The sequence below is a fragment of the Theropithecus gelada genome, chromosome 20, assembly GCF_003255815.1.
Source record: "Theropithecus gelada isolate Dixy chromosome 20, Tgel_1.0, whole genome shotgun sequence".
NCBI classification, from domain to species: domain Eukaryota; kingdom Metazoa; phylum Chordata; class Mammalia; order Primates; family Cercopithecidae; genus Theropithecus; species Theropithecus gelada.
Genome location: NC_037688.1, coordinates 72,818,082 through 72,838,395, shown reverse-complemented (window position 1 = coordinate 72,838,395; position 20,314 = coordinate 72,818,082). Strand labels below are relative to the sequence as shown.

At 41.1% G+C, this 20,314-nt stretch overlaps 1 protein-coding gene across 4 annotated transcripts in view; it reads right to left on the bottom strand.

The window, feature by feature from the left end:
* The window catches only part of GRIN2A (glutamate ionotropic receptor NMDA type subunit 2A), a 432,458-nt gene that overhangs the window by 97,573 nt on the left and 314,571 nt on the right, over positions 1–20,314 (bottom strand). The window lies entirely within an intron of this gene.

Here is a 20,314-nt window from a genome sequence, read left to right as displayed (position 1 = left end):
TTTCCCTGCCGGAGACATCCATCCGTTTCAAGGGTCTTTCTGCCTCATACCTCAACATATGCATCTACTTCTGTGCTAAGACAAACAGGCATAAAGAGAAAACAGAATATGGGGCAGTTCTCACTTCCAGCTCCCCTCATCCCCAGAGGAATCAAACTGCATCTTGGGAGGTGGTGCCCAGGCACTGATACCTTTAGAGCCCCGCAGGTGGTTGTAACGTTCTGCCAGAGTTCAGGACCACGGATGGCAAGGAAACAGCACAGACTTTTAGAATCAGAGAGGTCTGGGTTTGATTCTCCAGCTGTACCACTTACTAGCTGTACAACTCTAGGCAAGCTCTTAATCCTAAGATCTTCTGTTTTCTCATCTGTATAACGAACACGACTCCCCCTATTTCTTAAGAATGCCATGGGAATTCAATAAGGCAATGCATGAAAGGCAAAAGCACAGTGCTTGGCACATCATAGGGACTCCATATTGTTTTTAAGTATAAAGAAAAGAAAGTGAAAAGGAGAAAGAAATAAAAAAGGTACTAAGATGAAGGGAAAGAGAAAAAGGGAGAGGAAGATGAAGCTGGAGAGTGAAAAGAAGAGGAGGAGGACTGAGATAACACACGGGAGAGATGGAGCAGGTGGGGAAATTGAAAGCATCGTTTTGACCCTAGATACGGTTCTATTTAAGTTGCAAATTAAGGTGAACTTTTATTAATCCTGCACAGAGGGGAGACTGTTACTGCTTAGCGTACATCAAGACCTGTCAAAATAGAATCGATTGTATTCCCTCAGAGCAGCAGTCGGCATCTTAGTGCAATCAAATTGAAGGCTGTATATTTTGAACCTTAATTTTATTTGACAGCTTATTGGCACTATTCACATACACGCCGGGAGGAAGCTGCCCCCGCGCTGCTCTTTCTCCCTTCTCCTCCTGCTCCCACACGCGATTGCTTGACACCACAGGTCACCGCTTTATGTGTAATACCAGCCTGGAGGAAAACACCTCGTCTGAAAAGCTAAGTGCCAAATCCAGGCTTGTCTGTGTTGACATGACCCACTCACCTCTCCTCCTGTAATGTTTAAGTGTCACCAGAAATGAATCTCAAGCCCTTAAAGAGAATTGAAACATGCCGGACACCAGGAGAGGTGATAGGGTGGGAGGAGAGAAGAGAATCAGTGCTCTCTAAGATTACCTCATCATATGGGCTGGAAAATGTTTGCTGGCTGTGAAGAAGCATTTCCTGTGGCTAATTACAAAATTGTCCAGCATTGCTGATACATTTCTTTTTAAGATAGGATGGCAAGTACAGCAATTTGGTTAAACACATACACATTGTTCATTTATTCATGCTATGGTATGTAACAGGCTGGGGAGAATGTTAAACCCATCAAATTCTTCATTCATGCGACATAGATTTATTGAAGACCTACTATGTCCCAGTGCCAGCCTGGGAATAATGATGGCTAAAACAGAATGGCTTTTGCCTTCTTGGAACTGTCAGTCAGTTGTATGACACAGATCAAAGCAAAAATACTAAAATATGCAAATAGACAAAGAAATATACAAGTTTTCCCTTTTGGAACATATTATACCAATCCCTTTTCTTTCCATTTGCCTTGGAAGTCTGAAACACAACCTTCAAGAGAAGTTGGAGAGTTCAGTGGGTAAGAGAATGGCTTTTGAAGTCGAACAGAACTAGGTGTAAATCCTGGCTTCATCCACTAGCTGAGTAGCCTTGGGAAAGTCATTCAACCTCTCTGAGCTTTACTTTCTCCATTTGTAAAATGAAAAGAGCAACAGGGTATGACCTTAAGGACTGCAGTAAGGTTTGAATGAGCCAAAAAGTACCAAAAATATAGAGCACAGAACCTGACATGGCATGTAACACACATGGTGGCTATTACTTTACTATTGCTGTTGTCGTTAGCATTTAAGATATAGCTGAACTATCACCTTATCTGTAAAATCATTCCTGCTTCCCTAGTAATATAGAACTTTGCACATACCTCCACCATAGCATTTTAATATTATAATTTTAATGACATAACTTTTTAGCACTTCTGTATAGTCAGGAAATGTGCCAATATCACCACTTAGTTTAATTCCTACAAATTCTACATGGTAAGCATTATTATTCCAACTTCATAGTTCAGGAAACTGAAATACAGAGAGGTTATGTGACTTGCACAAACTCACACAACAAGTAACTGGTGGAACCAGAGTTATATCATGGGGCTTCTTTCTGAACCCAAAGGTGCTTTCTCACTATGTACATAGTGCTTCTGTGAATTGAGCTGCAGGAACCACATTAAAGCTCCAACACTCTTCCTTCCTTGCAGACATGTTTCTTAAAGTCCCAAGATAATGTAAATTAAGGCAAAGGCTAGCAGAATCTTTGATGATGTCATTGACCACATCACAACCCCCACACCATGGGAGTCAGGCAAATGTTTCAGTCTAACGTTGACTCCAGGAAAGTTGAAAAGGTTTATTAGCGCCAAGAGTGCAATAACTTCCTAAATCTTCTCCAAGTTCTACTCCCCATTCCTGACACATCCAAGTAAAGTATCCATCGGTCAGCCAAGGAGGTTGAAGGTGAGTGGTAGGTGGAGAGAACTCGATCAGGAGCTGAAACTGCTGTGTCAACGTTGCCTTAGATCCTAAGAGCTCTTACCTTCTTCTCTGATCTGATAGGCCCCTCAGCACCCCACTGCAAACACCAAAAATCTCAACTACTAAATTGTATATACCACATAAAGGAGAACAGACATTCTTCACTTTCCCTGCCCATATTCCTATTTACAAGGGACTATAACTGAGTCCAGTGTTTGTAGACAGGTTTAGCAGAGTCATTCATTCCATAAATATGTGTTGAGTGGTTACTAGGTTCCAAGCACTGAGCTAGACACTGAGAATACTGTAACTTAAGTGATAAAACGTTTGCTTGCATGAAATTTTTGTGCTAATTGAGAAGACACATGAGTCAAATGATTACACAAAAACATATGTTCATACAAACTGGGAGAAAGAAATGAAACACGGGTCTAAGAAAGCATATAGGAGAAAAGATATCAGAGACGTCTTCCCTGAGGAGGTGACACTTAAGTTGAAATTGGAAATTCAGGATGAATTGGACCATGGCAGTTGTGGGAAGGAATTGTGGAGGAGCAGAGAAAGAAAGAGCACTTCAGATAGGTGGAGACCAGAAGATGCAAAGCCTTGTAGGCTCTATTAAGAAGTTGGGATTTATCGCTTCTCGGTCTTTTGGCTAAGATCAAGTGAAGAAGTTGGGATTTGCCATAAGGGTTTGCTATAGACTGAATGTTTGTGTTCCTCCAAAATTCATAGGTTGAAATCCTAACCCCTAATGTGGTGGTGTTAGGGGGAGGGGTCTTTGGGAGGTGATTAGGTCATGAAGGTGGAGCCCTCATGAATGGTATTAGTGCTTTTATGAAAGGCCCCAGAGAGACCCATTGCCTTTTCCACCATGTGAGGATGCAACAAGGCGACTGCTGTCTATGAACCAGGACGCAGCTCTCACCAGACACTAAATCTGCTGGCACCTTGATTTGGACTTCCAGTCTCCAGAAGCATGAGAAACAAGTTTCTGTGGTTTATTTATTTATTTATTTTTTTTTTTGAGACGGAGTCTCGCTGTGCTCCCAGGCTGGAGTGCAGTGGCGCGATCTCGGCTCACTGCAAGCTCCGCCCCCCGGGTTCACGCCATTCTCCCGCCTCAGCCTCCCAAGTAGCTGGGACTACAGGCGCCCGCTACCGCGCCCGGCTAGTTTTTTGTATTTTTAGTAGAGACGGCGTTTCACCATGTTAGCCAGGATAGTCTCGATCTCCTGACCTTGTGATCCACCCGCCTCGGCCTCCCAAAGTGCTGGGATTACAGGCTTGAGCCACCGCGCCCGGCCGTTTCTGTGGTTTATAAGCCACTCAGTCTATGGTATTCTGTTATAGCAACCCAAATGGACTAAGAGTCAATCTAGTTCAATGGTCAGAATGGAAAAAGATTTATAGAAGTTACCATGGATATATGTCCATATATAACCTGCCTGAAGGTGGAAGCTTCTTTGCCTACTCCAATTTTTTTTATTATGGAAATGTTTAAATGTATACAAGAGTAGAATCCTATAATGAACCTCCATATTCCCAATATCCAGCTTCAATAATTAGTACTCAAGACCAATCTTGTTTCATTTATACTCCCACTCACTCCTTCCATATTACAGCAAAGAAACCCACATCATATAATTTATTCATAAATCCTTAATTTGATTTAAATATCTAAACCTCATTTGCTTCACAATGTTATACCTCAATAATCTACAACAATCTATGTGTTTATGTATATGTTTTATTTATGAGACTATGATTTCCCAGCCTAGTAGGAATTTTATATGCATAATGATTGGTTTCTATGTCCACAGCTTCTAACTCAGGGAATGCCACATGGAGGAACTTAATGGGTAGTTTTTGGTGGAGTGAATAAACATGCAGCCTGTATTTTTCAAATGTGTATGAGTCAGAAAATGTTAGAATGATTAATGTGTCCATATGTGCCTCAGCTTTGGAATCCTGTACCCTAGGCAAAATATGGAAGTATCAAGGACATGTATTCTCTCCCTTGCTCTTACTGCAACTTCAGCCCCCCAGACCTAGAGCCATTGAGGGCAGCTGTCTGAATAACCTCTGAGTATTAAATGTCCCCAGAGAAAGCAAATATCATCATCCTAACACCATTTAAAAAGGGACTCCAGTCACTCTGATGTATTCAGGGAGAAAGTAAGAACCAATGGGTTAAATCCTAAAGACCTCAGTTTCAATTGTCATATTGTCTCTGCTTGTCTCCATTTCACAGTGGCATGGAGTATGTATGCTCCAAGTGCCTTTATTTAGAAGTTATATCCAAAATGGAAGAACCCTGTGCACTCTGAAGATGGCAGCCAACAATTTCTCTGCTCCCACCTTGGAACTGATGGTGACTCTTGCTATTCTCTAAACTAGACCTTTTTCCTGTTCCCAATCCCCTCCATAAAAGTGAACACCACAGTCAGCTGAGTCTGTAACTTTAGATCAGCAGTCCTGACCCACATAAGCTATTCTGAAGAGTGAGCCAGGGTTGCACATTTCCTCCAGCAGTGCTTCCAGGAGTAAGGTTTCAATCCATTTCCTCCAGCAGTGCTTCCAGGAGTAAGGTTTCAATGCATCAGAGCAAGTGAAATCATACAGTCATTGTCAATCAGGTGCTCCTATTTTTGGAGCTTGGAGGGAAAATGAAGTTCCAGGACACCTTGCCAAACTTCTGGTTAGATTTATACACAACCAGGATAGGCAAGCACACTTTTGTGTGTGTGTGTGTTGTATACATGTACATGTATATGCACATATGGATCCCATTGACTTTTCAGGAATCAACTTCATTGCTACAGAACCCCTCTCTTCTCTCCTTTACATGGCAGAGGATAAGAGGGTTCAGAATAATTAATACCACAGGCTTAGAGATCAGACAGATGAACAGGTTCAAATCTTGTCATTGCTTTAGCCATGTGACCTTGAACAAGCCACATAATCCTTTTGAACCTCAGTTCACTCGATCACCAAATAAAAACAACACTTCCATTTCATATGCTGTTATGAGGCTTACTTGTAAGATAATGACAACAAACATCTCTGAAGCACAGTTCCAGGCACACAGGAAGTTCTCCATACGTGGTACTATTATCATAAATTCAATATTTGTTAAACTTATCTTCAGGAAAATGAGCTTCCGTAGCAGAAGAACTAATTGACAAAAGGAGATCTGAGTTTCTTCTATGGCATTCCCTTGACTTTTGACCTCACTGATTGTGTCTCATTCTCCTCACTGTAACAGAAATGAGGGGAGTGGGTTTGAATTACATAATCTCTAAGGTCTTTCAGGTCTAGCACTCTATGTAAAATGCAAGGATAAGCTGCCCTCCCAAATCCTTCCTCATTTGGGATCAGGGTAATGAGTACATAATTAGAAGAGGGACAAAGGTAACACTCCTCGCTTGATGTTTAATTCTGGATGGCAACCATATATTAGGGCAGTCTTGCACCCAGGGTGAAAGGACAGCAGAAAACAGCCAAATGGCAAGCTATCTCTACAAAAAAATGGCAGGATGGTTCTGAGAACCAGTTAGAAGACTGAGGAAAGAGAAACATGGTCAACAGAGCCCTCTTGGACAGTAATTCTCCATGCTGCAAAACAAAAAACAAACAACAACAACAACAACAAAACAAAAACAAAAACCAGGGTACTAAAATCTGAGGCTTTTCTCAAAGCTGGCTCTTCCTCATTCTCTGAAGAAGGGCATGAGTTCAAATCCTGACTTGTCCATTCCTAGCTGGGGCACAGTGGACAATGACAAAAGTCCATTGTTAACATTGATTAGGGCTTTACTACGTGTTTCCAGGAGCAGTGCTAAGGGTTTTTCATTCATTATATGACTCAATCCTCCAGGCAACTGTATGATTGCATGATGAGGAAACTGGGACTTAAAAATATTATGTTTCTTGCTCAGGTCAGATCATAAGGGTCACAGTAAGAATTTAAACTCATTCAGTGAAAACCTCTAGAGCACTGCTTAATCACTACCTCCCTTTTTTGATATTTAGTTTCTTCATATTTTAAAGGTTACAACAAGGTCACAGAGTTGTTATAAAGATTACATGAGATGATAAAAATAAGTCTTTCTGTTTCTACTCTTCTGAAAGCTTTAATAATTTCTGTAATCCTAAAAGTAGACCCATGAATAACATGCTACTTTTATTATCTCCACTTCATAGATGAGGGAACTGAGGCCTTGGGTTTAAGCAATTGTCCAATTCATATAGTTTGAGAGTGGTAGAACCAGGATTTGAACCCAGGACTCATTTTTAAGTCAGTGAAAAAATGCAGCTAGAATTTTCTGCTGAACAAAAAAAAGACTAACTTTACAATGCAGAAATGTGACAGATACCGTGATGTCAGCCCAATGGTCAAAGCCAATATTGACAATGATAAATCATTCTAATAGTACATATCTTTAATATGATGTGGTGATAATAGCATGGTGGTCTACCTGTGTGGTCTTATAACCTCAGTGTAATTATAAGAAAACTATCAGAAAAATTCCAGTGTTGGGGTATTCTAGAAGATATCTGACCAGTACTCCTCCAAATTGTCAAAGTCTAAGAAAGCATACTAGACAAGAGGAGCCTAAGACAATATTACAGTTACATGTCATATAGGATCCTGGATCCACTATCAGGATGGAACAGAAAAAGAAGATTAGATGAAAACTAAGGAAATCTGAATAAAGCATGGGTTTTAGTTAACAGTAATATATGAATTGACTCATTGTGACAAACATACCATACTAATGTCAGGTGTTAATGATCAGAGAAACTAGGCATTAGGTATGTGAGAAGTCACTCGACTATCTTTGCAAGTTTTCCGTAAATATAAAACTAGTCTAACCTAAAAAGTTTATTCAAAAACTGTTTTTGAATTCAAAAGGGAGAGTTTTTAAAAAACAGCAAATATGTTCTCAGACATAGAGTAGCAAATTTGCCAGGAGTTTAAGCTTTGCAGCCGGCTACTCTGGCTTCAAATCCCAGCTGTACTATGAGCTGTGCCACTTGGGCCAACTGCTTAATATCTATTTGCCTCAGTTTCATCATCTGAAAAGTGGGATGATATTAATAGCATAATTCACAGGATTGCTGAGAGAACTAAATTAGTGAATGTATGTAAAGCCCACAGAGAAATGCCCAACACTATGTGCTATGTATTGCTATTTTGTCATTGTTTAAATCAATGGAGAAACAATTTTAGAGTGGAATTTAGATTATTTCATGTTTTAACTTCATAAGAGCTGTTCTTGATACTAACTTTAGTTTACTTTAGACAGTTTTTACCACGTCAGTAGTTTTAGCCATAAATCACGCTTTTCTCCACATTTCCCCCAAGGGTTCCGCAATAGCCTTATGCTGTTTTGCCTATCTGTCATTCATTTATCAGATTTTTGGTTACAGCATATTGATTTTCCCTTGGAGAGATGCTGCCCCAATTTCACGAATAGGCACGTGTCCTTTATTTGGCAAATCAGTACACTGATTGGCTCAGGAATGTGCATGTGACCTAAGCTAAGCCAATGAGAGTTTTGCCTGGGACTTTTGCTGGAACTATTAGAACAGGGCAGTCATGACAGAACAACTTATCAGAAAATGAATACTGAGCTAAGAAATTGAGAGAAGATAGCGATAAAGTGGGGATGGCATTGCTTCAGTTCTTATAATAACAGTAAAAATTGACATTCACTAGGCACTTATTATGTATCAGGCACCATTCTTAGCGCTATCTTAATTCTAATAAACTCCCTATACAGAAGACGAAGTTAGGGACATACTTTTTTATCTCTATTATGAATTTTTTTGGTACTTAAAAACAGTTCTCAATTCAACAAAATAGGTTGTGTGGGAGGAGAAAAAAAATCTTTACCTTTAAAATAAACTGAATTTTGGTGAAGTCGTTGAGTGTTTGCAGAAATATACTGACGTTGTGAAGACAAAAAATATTGACCTCTGATGGAGAAAAGTGATTTTGCTAAAAGAAATGTAAAAAGGGTAGATTAACTTTGTAATGATTTTTTATTCTTACTAATAAAATTTAAATACAGTGCTTTTAGGAAGCTAATTGCTCTTCAGCTCCTAGAAAGAGTTTTTTTTTTAAAGGACAGTGATTACTTATCAAAATGTTCAGCCAATATGTTCTCAGAGCAGAGACAATTTCATCTACAGAAATTGTATGTCTCAAGTTAATATACACCTCTTATGTCCGGATAAATTCAGAGGGATGTTGCTGAGGCTGCAAAAGGCTGGAAGAAATTAGGTTAATAGATGTGTGTGGCTCTTTCAAAGAGATCTGAGCGTTTGATCTTATTTGAGCTATTTATGAAATGCTTAGAAGAGACAATTAAAATAACCTCATCACAGGTCTCCTGGTCTCTGAATCCACCCCCTAAAAACAAATATCTAAACACCAAAATCATAGATCTACTCTGTGCTCAAGTCCCTCCATGTCTCATGCTGCCCACAAAACCAAATCCAGACTGCCCTGTAAAGTAAAAACTCCTCTATAATAGAGGTCCAATCAACCTCACTATTCTCTTTTTCTCACTTTCTCTCTCATTCTCTCACACACACATCACACTAAAACACACACACACCTGCCTTTGCACACACACTTATACCTACACATATTCACAATTAAACACGGAAAAATTCATAATAGAGATAAAAAGTATTTCCCTAACTTCCTCTTGTGTATAGGGAGTTTATTCGAATTAAAATAGCACTAAATATGGTGCATACATAAGTGTCTAATACATAAGTGTCCAGTGAATGTCAATTTTTACTATTATAAGAACTCAAGCAATACCATCAGCACACCTACACATGTATGTATACATATTCCTATACATCTATACATAAACCTCTACATAAAAGCACACTTATATACAGGTACACTCATGCCTACCTACACTCACATTATACACATATACACTCACACCCACACGCACAACTACAAATACATACCTAACACAAACACATACACTCAAACCTTTACATACACACACACACACACACACACACACACAGAATATGAAGCTACAATGATGCATACACTTTTCACAAAACACACCCTGAACGACACCCACTTTCCTGCCTATGCCTACACTATTTCTTCTGCCTGGAATTCTTCTCCTTATTATCTCCCCCTACTGAAATCCTACCCACTCTTTTCAGGCCTAGCTCAAATGCCAATACTCCCATGGAACCTAATTCTCCATCTGGAATTCATTTTCGCATTTTCTTTGCCTTTAGAACACACTTTCCCCTCACTTGTGTATTCATAAGCCCACATGCCTTCAGTGCTTTCCATTGTGCAGGGCACTGCTGGAAGCCCTGGGGCTACAGTGGTGAACAGTCCTCAGAGAGGACCATCCTATCCCTAGAGTTTCCAGTCTGGGTGGAGAGATGTCAAAGCTCAATAGCAATGAAGTGAGAAAAATGCTATGCCGGCAGCAAGCACAGGATGCTGTTGAAGAATACAGCTTCCTAATCTGGAAGGGAATCAAAAAATGCTTCTAACAGGAAGTGGCTTCCAAATATGAAACAGGCCAGGTGTGGTGGCTCGCGCCTGTAATCCCAGTACTTTGGGAAGCTGAGGTCAGTGGATCCCTTGAGGTCAGGAGTCCCATCTGTACTAAAAATACAAAAATTAGCCAGGCGTGGGTCTGTAATCCCAGCTACTTGGGAGGCTGGGGCATGAGAATCACTTGAACCCAGGAGGCAGAGGTTGCAGTGAGCCGAGATTGCGCCACTGCACTCCAGCCTGGGTGACAGAGCAAGAGTCTCTCAAAAAAAAAAAAAAAAAAAAAAGAGGACCAAGGGAGTTAGTGGGTTGCCTGTTATGGGGTTTTATCTTTATCCTATGGGCAAGTGACATATGTAAGGGATGGGGATGAGGATTTATCGAAGACCTATTGAAATCATTCCCTGAATTAGAAGTGGATTAAACACTTCTTCTCAATGTAGTGCAGAGACAGTGTTTCTAGCTAGAAGATTCAGAAGGCAGAGTGACGAGCTGGGAGGTGGCTGCAGGAATCTGGATGACACAGATGACCACCACCATGGTGGTCAGGCTGGTGTGAACTCAAAGTGTAGAATCAACAGAACTGAGATGGGCTGTAGGGGTGGGGAATAAGGGCCCAGTTGGCCTTGAATTACGGTTCTGTAGAGTGTCAAGGCTGGCCAGTCTTCCTCAACCACGTGATCCATGTTCGATATAGTATAGTGCTCACCCACGATGCAGTTCAAGAAATATCCGCTGAAATGAATTCAATTCTGACTGTAGCATATCATCGATTTTTACTTAGAATTCAGAGTTTAAAAAGAGAAGTTGCCTGTTTACTCATCTTCTCTCCTTGGAGACAAGACAATAGGAATTGCAAAATTAAAAATCAGAGAGGAGATTTATTAAAACCAACAACAGAAGCAGAGTTCAGGCTGCCTGTGCTCTAGTCTGGCTGGGCCCAGTTAATTCATTGGGTGGTTTCAGAACCATGGGGAAACAGCCTTTAAAACAAACACTTCAAGCTTGCAAACCTTCGGAGTACATTTCACTCCAGAAAATAAGCCGTGTTTACTCCCAAGCTGGAGAAAACATGAGTTATTAAGTCTTCAGGAAGATGATGTTAAGGAGGAAAAACAAAGCAAACGGGAGACCAATTTCTCTCCACCTGAAATATAAAGTCTGCCAAAGGACATGAGATAAATGGCCATGAGGGAAATTTAAAATGATTTACTGTCCATATTTAGCATAAGTAACAACATCGATTAGCATCACTTCCATGCCTCTGCATGCACATCTGACACACAAACAAACTGATCGCAGGTTAACACGTAAGTAATTTTGTGTCTTGGGTTGCTGCTTGAAACCAAAAGCAGATCTAAATGTAATTGACCCGGAAACAACAATAAAGATACTGGAGCCAATACCGTGGCTTGATATTAGGTTGACATATGCTGTATCTGGAGGACTTTGCAGTTGAGTTCAGTGATTTTTTTTAAACCAATACCTGATCGAAAGAGTATCCACGAAAACTAGTCTGCTGAAATCAACCGTCACTTTGGGACCCAATTTTTCCCTGTGTGGTATGCACAAACAAGTTTCTATGAAGAAATTGCTAAAGAGCAGGTGTGGGTCAAACCTGCTCTGTCTTCACTGCCACGAGTCTTGGATGGCTACCGGCAGAGTAAAACCAAGAACTGCTTTTCAGATATTGAGGTAAAGTGCCTGTTTCCTCTGAATGCACTGTTTTAAATGCAACGATTGGAGGTGGTGGGATTATGAAGCTTTGGCATGAATAAGAACCTTTCCTGGAAGCTGATTGAGAATGCAGACTCCCAGATCTCTGAAGTGTTGGAATCAGTAGATCTGGGATAAGGTGTGGGATCCTGACTTTTCAACCAGCGTTCTAGGTCATTCTGCTCTGAGTGGTCTAAGGACCCCATTTTAAGGAGCACCACGAGAAGACCTAGGACTAACAAACAGGATTAAATACAGCCTAAGAACAAGATAGAGATCTTTCTTCTTGGGTTACTTATGTAACCAGTGGCAATTGCCAGCAGATCTAAATGAGTTTAATCAGCTATTAGAGCCTTAATTAAATTCCTCTCAGTTGAAATTTCAGAATTGCCTAATTGTTACACAGCTCACATTGGAGCAGTAGATTTTTTTTCCTCCCATAACTGCTCTCAAGATAATCTAGTATCTTTATGGATAACAGCATCAACTGTCTTAGAACCCAGAACTATCTGGTAATTCATAGAAACGTGTTTTGATTGTTATTTCCACGAACAACCTGCATCTCTGCTTCCATTCTCCTCTTGAGGCTCAGCCAACAAGGGAAGAGCTGAATGCTTGTTCAACCTCAAATTTAAAAGCGGAAAAATCTTTGGAACAAAGAGCCATCATTTTCTTCAGGAGTTCATGTATAATCTTCAGTCCTCCAGAGTTCCTTTGTTGCCAGATCCCTGGGGATAGATAGGAGTCCTATTTCTTTGGATTACTTTTAATTCTTTGTGTGCTCTTAAAAGTGATGGGTTCTTGTAATTAGCTAAAAAGTTAATAGTGTTTTCTCTCTCTCTTTTGGTTCTACCTTGGAGTAATATAATGCCAGAGACTTGAAAAATCAGCAAAAATAAAAAAGGAGCTCTTTCATAATCATGGATTAATTTTTTGAACTTGCTCTTGGGAGTCCTTCATTGTGCAAGTTCCGTATCAGTCTGTCTTCCATAGGCTGCAATGATAATTATTAAATCATTAACAAGTATAATTGTTGGCATTTATTGAGGTACTGTGATCACCCCAATGGGCATTTTCTATTTTACCCTCATAATCCTCTGATAAAAATGCCATTATTAGCCTCGTTTTATAAATTGGGAAACAGGGAAGGTAAGTGACTTGCCCAAGATCAAACAGTGAGTGAGAAGACCTGGAATCTGAGCTTGGACTTCAGGGCAAGAGCTGTCACCACTGCCTGATATTTCCAAGGCTGCCATTCTATTTGCTTTGGGAAATATTAAGGCAAACACGAGCAGTTTGCTTTCCTGAGGGAATGTTTCATGGATCAGTTGGGAAGAGAGCATTAATAATTCGCACCATGCAGCAGGGTGATGTCCTGAGAGCTGGAGAAGCCGGGTTCTGGCCCCAATACACACAATCTTCCACTTTGGGAAGGGGCAACATTTTCTTTCCCTACGGAGCACAGGAGGTGGGGAGAAAGCAGCCAGAGGTGGTCTTGCAGTTTGCTTTTATGCATGACAGTTTTACTTCCTCCATTTGCCCATGAATTGACTCTTCTGAGGACCTTGAATTCCACCACAGAAAATGCCTCTAACAGCAGAGTTGCAGTGAGCCCTACTTTGCAGGCTTGATGCTGAATTTCACCGCTACTAACACGGACATCCAAAAAGCAATTAGAATAGCACATCAGGGAGAGAAAATCAACTGGTCAAATGTGAACCATGTGACAATTAGGTACTCGGGGGGTTTCAACCAAGAGGAATGTCATTAAGGCTCTAGCAGCTGATTGGACTTCTTCCTTGCCTCTGTGGTCATCTCCATCCATTACATAAGGGGCCTTAGAAGAGAGGATTTCATCTTCCTCCTGTATCATGTTATATTTGAGATATTGTTGGCCAAGACAACACAATTCTGTTTCTATATCTGCATCTGTTATTATCAAAACCCAAACATAAACTTGGTTGGACTTCTTAAGAGGATGTTTCTTGGAGGAGAAAACTAGAATGCATATAGGTCTGCAAAAAAAGTTTAGGAGGAGATGTGAAGGCAACTGGGACAATCACAGAAACAGGAATTGGGACTGGGGAAGGTTAAACATAACATTGCATGAGAACTTGACCTAAGGCCAGTCTTTTATTACAATAACAGTGATAACTATTATTATTTTTAACACCTGCATAAAGACAATTTAGAAATATGATAAAGGTTTTTGTTTGACCTTCTAATGTACTTTTTCTGGGTAAATTTCAAAGATCAGCATAGCATCCAATTGTAAAATAAATGAAATGCCATTTGCAATCTGGCAGAGTAAATAACTCTTTTGGGGAGTATTTACCTGAATGATGTTAAGCAGCTCTTGTTCCCTCAGCAAACTTGCCAATAAGTGTTAGAAAGTGGCCAAGAGAGGTAGACTCTGATCCTGGGCTGACAGCTGAGACAGCCTTTTATTTATTGGGATAATCAATCCATTCTTACCAGCCTGAATATTATGACTGAACACGACTATAGATACGACTTCTCTTACTCTATGGCAAGTTTTTTTTTTAAATGAAAACCTTGAAAAGTGGCAAAATTTGGGGCTGAGTGTGTAACAGTTTACAAAAGGAGATAAGTTCCAGGTAATTAAACTGCAGGCTAAAGAAGCATGAGACTTCAATGCATCAAACCTGACTTGAAGGATCTAACAAGTCAAAAGCTGATGGATTTCCTCACTCAGCATTATGTAAAAAGCCAATTCCATTTGGATCTCAGCCCTGAACATTCAAAGTTAACCTCATTGACTGTGTCTGCAGAGGTTTTGCAATAAGGTTACAGAATCTGGAGGTATCAATCAGTGAACAGCATTTCATCCCCCATGCCTATGAAAAGTTATTGGGTTGTGAGAGTTGAAATGTCTGGAACTTGGTGGCAGGTCTCTGATGGGCATTTGTTCTTCTGTATCTGGGGCAAAATAATAAATTTAAGTTTTTGAGATGGACATTTTCCTTCTTCCAAATGAAAGGGGTTGGTGCCTAAGGCCCTGCTAGTTATTACAAGGATGCTAACCAAAGCCCTTGTGGATGGGTGAAATCCATCGTTTATGATGAAATGCACACTGATGAGAATTTCAGTTTCCCTTAGATGAGATGGTATTTTGACAATCATTTTTCTTTGCTCATCTCTGGTCCAAAACTACATTGCTCCAGGCTTGTCTGGGATCTAAAGTATTCCAACAAGAGGATCATTTGAAATACTAAAGCCAACAGAAGATTTAATAGTGAGAAAACAGTAATAAGCTTAATGACAGCTTTGCCCAGTTAAAAACGTGATTATTCTAAGGCAGTGGGGGAAGAGGAGGTTTCCCTTGGGATGGGACAGATAAGACTTGCTATTTTTGAAAACTAAGCCTAAGTGACCCACCACTGTCAATCCAATTTCGCCCAAACCAATTATCCCCATCTCAGACAGTAATCAACAATTTGAGAGCCCTATGGAGCCACTGGGAGAAATGAGAATCATGGTGACCAATCAGGCAGCCACTCAGCATTGCTTTTCCCACTGAATTATTAATATACTGCCAAACACAGCAGTTTAAAAGAACCATGCATTTGGAGTTGGAAGACCCAAGTTCAAGTTCAGCTCTGATACTTATGAGCTATGTCACATCAAAACCTTTCAAGCTCACACAAATTGTAGCCAAAAGCAGAATCTCAAGATTCCTGATTTCTCCAAGTGTTACAACCAATAAACAGCACTATTCTGTAGGTTTTCAGTTCCTTAGGGTTGGATCACATACATTCATCTGGTTCATTCATTCATGGAGTGCCTACTATGTGCCATAAACTGTTCTCACACTGGTGACACAGCAGTGAATAGACTCTAAACCTGGGGTCAGCATACCACAGCCCAAGGGCAAGCTGTTTCTGCACAGCCCACCAGCTAAGAATGGGTTTTCCATTTTTAAATTGTTGAAAAAAAATGAAAAGAGTAATATTTGGTGACACAATTATAAAATTACATAAGATTTGAATGTGAGTATCCATAAATAAAGTTTGATTGGAACACAGCCATGCTTATTTCTGTATATAGCCTCAACACTTGCCTTTGCACTAAAAAAGGAGAGTTGAGTGCTTGCCATAGAAAGAGTATGGCCCACAAAGCCTAAAATATTTACTAGCCAGCCCTTTATATAAAGAGTTAGCGGTTATGCCAATCCCTGCTCTAAGTCCTTATCTGTAAAGGATCCACTCACCAGTGAGGAAGAGAAAATACAATGCCCCCTGAATTAATTGTACAAGAAAACAGAAAATGCTAAGAGCCAAAGGGTGAAAGGTGCAAGAAATGCAGAGGGCTTCACATGTGAGAGGCAGATCTGATGAGGGAAGGAAGAAATCATGAAGCAGTGCAATGGAGGGGAGTTCTGCAGTTTGCAAAGGACCTGAAAAGTCAGAGTGGAAAGAAGGGATGTGTAGGATCAGAGAACAGCACGTGCAAAAGCTTAGAAGCTGAGTTTAAGTGACGTGTTTGTGAACTAGGAAGTTGTCCAAACAGGAAGAAACACAAATATATAAAGGAGAAGAGAGGGAAAGAGGAATAAAGGGATACCGTGGGACAAGACTGAAGAAGCCCTTGGATATTGGGCTACAATCCCTTTATGCACATTGGAATTTGGTTGCATTTAAGTTCAAATTGGAAATTGGCCTTGGGAATCCCTCTGACTCAACATCTGGGGATAATATTGATGATTTTATCCACATGTGGCTAGGACTTAGCACTCTTCACATATTTTGAAATTGTCCTATTTGCAAGTAATTGATGTCATGTCCTTCATAAACACATCCATACTGGTCAGAGCATTTGGATAAAACTGAAGGCCAGTTTTTTTGACCATCTCTCCACTGACTACCTCCAGTCCACTGTAGCCACCCATTCCTATGGGTGAAATTCACTTAGAACTGCTTGACTTGAGTGACTCTAAATTTAGAACCTCCAGTCCACTGTAGCCACCCATTCCCATGAAGGAAATTCACTTAGAATTGCTTGACTCAAATAACTCTAAATACAGCTCTCATTCAGCTATTCTTATGTCTCCTCTCCAGCATCATCCCTGGTCTCTATCTTCTCTCAATTAGTCTATTCATTCATGCCTTCATTTCTTCCCCATTCCAACTTAGACCTCTTTATCCATAACATCAACAGATTTCTTGTCATACCCACAATTTTCCTGCCCCCACGCTGTCTTCCTATCACACCCACCTGGCACCACCATCCCCAACTCTGAGTTGATCCCACCACTTCCACACCTGTAAAGCAGCAAGTACAGGTGGAGAATATCATATAACCACATAGATTAATGTCATTTCAAATTTAAGGACTCCCTCTCTGGCTAAAAATCTTTCTCTTTTTCCTAATTGCATCTCTCCCATTCCCTAGAAACTATTTCAAACTTTCACACCTGCCCACAAGACTGCAAAGCTGCCAGCTCCAGCCCCACTCCCAGCTGATGAATCTGCCTCTTATTTCAGACTCTATGGACAACCCACATCACCCACAAACTCACCTGCCTCTGCACACGTCTTTCTTCTCCCCTTTCAGTAATAAAGGAGACATCTCTCCTCTAGGCTAACACACATCCCAGCCCTTGGGCTGTAGACACATTCCCTTCTGCACTGTCCTTGCCTCTCAAACTGACCTAAGATCTCCAGTGGTTTTCACTAAATCCAATAGGTGCACTGCACATAAGCCCCTCCTCTGCATTTGACAATGGGACTACTCCCATCTTTCTTGAGTCTCTCTGCCCTAGACTGTCATGACACTACCATTACCCAACTGTTTCCCACCTCGTTGGCTGATTCATCTCTGCCAAAATGCAAGTTTCTCTTTCTCTGCACACATCTGACTTGTCTTTCCTCTCCCTCTTGCCCCCAGACATTCAGGTTCAGGCCTCTTTTGTTCCACAGTCTCCAGTTGTCACCTCTTTTGATAGCCCTTGATCTGTTGCCTTTCCCCCCTTCTTCTCTACTGCCTCCAAGAAACCTCAAACTCAGTAGCCTTAGGGAAGAACTCAGCCTCTTATCTTCCATCATAAAAAATAGTTTATCGCCCCTCTGCCATATAGGAGTTCTTGAAATCCCAACCATGGAAATATCCCCTAATTCATCTCTCTTCTGCCACCCCCATATATATTAAATCAATCACCAAGCCTTGATAGTTCTAATATTTGAACATTTTTTACTTCTTTCCTAATTCACAGCCACCACCCTCATCCAGGCCTTCACCTCTCTCACTAATTTATGCCTCAGCTTCTTACCTGGCCTTCTTGCTTCTGGTAGATTGCTCTTCAGCCCATCTTCAAAGCAGCAGCCCAAACCACCACTTTATTTTTTATTTATTTTTTTGAGATAGTGTCTTATTCTGTCTCCCAGGCTAGAATGCAGTGGCACTATCTCAGTTCAATGCTACCTCCACCTCCCTGGTTCAAGCGATTCTTATGCCTCAGCCTCCCAAGTAGTTGGGATTACAGGTGCACACTACCACACCCAGCTAATTTTTGTATTTTTAGTAGAGATGGGGTTTTGCCATGTTAGCCACGCTGACCTCAAACACCTGACCTCAGGTGATCTGCCCGCCTCAACCTCCCAAAGTGGTGGGATTACGGGCATAAGCCACCGTGCCTAGCCCAAACCATCACTGTGTATCTGTGTATCTGGCCCTTCTACTCCCCAGCTTATGGCCTTTTAATGGTTCCCCACTGCAGCTGGAATCAAGTGAAAATGCCTGACCGTGGTCTAAGTGACCTGGCCTCTTCCCCAGGCCTTCCTATCCCTCTGCAATCATGACAGCCTCATTTTGACAACCAACTCCTGGTTCCAGCCCTGCCCCACATCAATTCGTGAATCACACAGAACTAATGACACGCTTCTGAGTACATCGAGCTTTTTTCTCAGTGCCAGGTTTCAACATGCTACTCACCCTGCCTAGAAAACCCCTTCCTACTCTCTGCCTGGCACTCTCCTATGTGTCCTTCAGAACTCAACACAGATGGCAGCTGTTCTGGGAAGCAGCCTCCAATCCCATAAAACTGGGCAGGTGGCCTCTCCTTTCCCTACCTCACCAGGTATTGTGAGACCCGCACACTCATCTGTCTGCGCTAGCGGACTCGTTGAGGGTGGGACTGTGTTCTGTTTGCCTTTGTGTCCCTTGCACCCAGCCCAGGGCTGCTTACATAATGGATGCACAAATACCTATTAAACGAACAAGTTAGCCAGGAGTGGTGGCTCACATATGTAATCTCAGCACTTTGAAGGCGAGGCAGGAGGTTCAGTTGACACCAGTTTGAGACCAGCCTGGGCAACATGGCAAAACTCTGTCTCTACTAAAAATACAAAAATTAGCTTAGTGTGGTGGTACATGCCTACAATCTCAGTTACTCGGGAGGTTGAGGCATGAGAATCGCTTGAACCCAGGAGGCAGAGGTTGCAATGAGCCCAGATTGCACCAATGCACTCCAGCCTGGGCAACAGAGCAAGACTCTGTCTCTAAATAAATAAATAAAACAGGCAAGTAAACACACAGAGGTACCAATATGACCACCATAACTATGATCTTCTTGCAGTCAATTATCAACTTTAATGATCTCTTCTGGTAATAGGCCCTGAAAATGATGTGGATTTTGAAGTCAGCCACATCTGGACCTGAATTCCCAGCTCTTCTGCTTACCAGCTATGTGAACTTGACTAACTTTACTTCTTGGACACCAGTTTCCTCATACGTAATGTGGGCATAATAGGAGTAATCACATGATATTATTCTTATGGAAATAAATAAAGTAGTAACTGCAAGGCACTTGTTGAACTATCTGTCACATAGTCCCTACTCAACCAGGATTAGGTGTTTTATTATATACAGGGATCTTAGAAGGATGACATTAACTCATGTTTGTGAACCAGCAGTCAGATGTCTGGCCCACCAAAGGTATTTAGTCAAGGTTCCTTCTCACCTACGATGTGCATGTTCTTGTAAGTTGAGTGGAGGACACTGGCACAACTCCAGAACAGGCAAGAGCAAGGCATTGCTTTTACCAAAATTCCAGGCCCAGGGCTTGTATGCCAAAATGACACTAAGGAAATGTATTTGGATTTTCCTCCCCTGCTCTAAGAGGAGACAGATCTGCTTTTCACTTACGGCTCTCTATTTTGGATAGAAATAACATCATCTGTTAATATAATTCTGTGCACAGAGAAGAAGGCCCTGCCAAAAGCCACTGGGTGTTATTTTCACTCTACCAATAAATCCAAAGGCCTGGCAATTATTTTTAATTCCATTTGCTAGTTTGAGGTTCTGCATGATTAACGCATACCATTAATTTCATAACTATAAATGTAACCCAAGCTTTCTTGGATCCTTGTGTCAAACGGTGTGATCTTATGCATACACTTGCTAGTGTTCACCTGG